This window comes from Notolabrus celidotus, chromosome 22, assembly GCF_009762535.1.
Source record: "Notolabrus celidotus isolate fNotCel1 chromosome 22, fNotCel1.pri, whole genome shotgun sequence".
In the NCBI taxonomy this organism is placed as follows: domain Eukaryota; kingdom Metazoa; phylum Chordata; class Actinopteri; order Labriformes; family Labridae; genus Notolabrus; species Notolabrus celidotus.
The window spans coordinates 27,038,377-27,038,914 of NC_048293.1; positions in this window are offsets into that span (position 1 = coordinate 27,038,377).

The window sequence follows — 538 nt, forward strand, 5'->3', positions numbered from 1 at the left end:
CCCTTGCTACGAACATGTAGCTATGTGGCTATGCTAACTAGCGCTAGCACTTTTCCATGAAAACTAAAACTCATCCACTAGATCAGGGGTGTGAAACATACGGCCCGCGGGCCAAAACCGGCCCGCCAGAGGTTCCAATCTGGATGATTTCGCAAAGTGAAAAATGTGTAACTGCTATTCTAATGTATCCTCTGGGGGGCGCATACAATCAGACGGCTGACAGAGGGCACCTGAACGACGCTCCTTTTTTCTATGAGGGGGGAAAAGAATATTTGCAGTTTGCATAATCTGGTTGAATTTCATAGGTTTTTAGAGCACTTCAAGATCCAATGAACACTAGAGTTTATGTACATGTGCGGTGGATCCACTATTCAGAGCCTCATATCGTGCATGTGCTTACCACACATGTGGGTGCGTCATAGGTGCTTCCTTCACTACTAACACTAGCATTACTGTGTCAGGTGACTGGGAAACCTGTGTGTTCGGTGTGTTCGCAGCAGGTTTCAGTCCTTAAAGTATATAATATTTGGCCCCACTA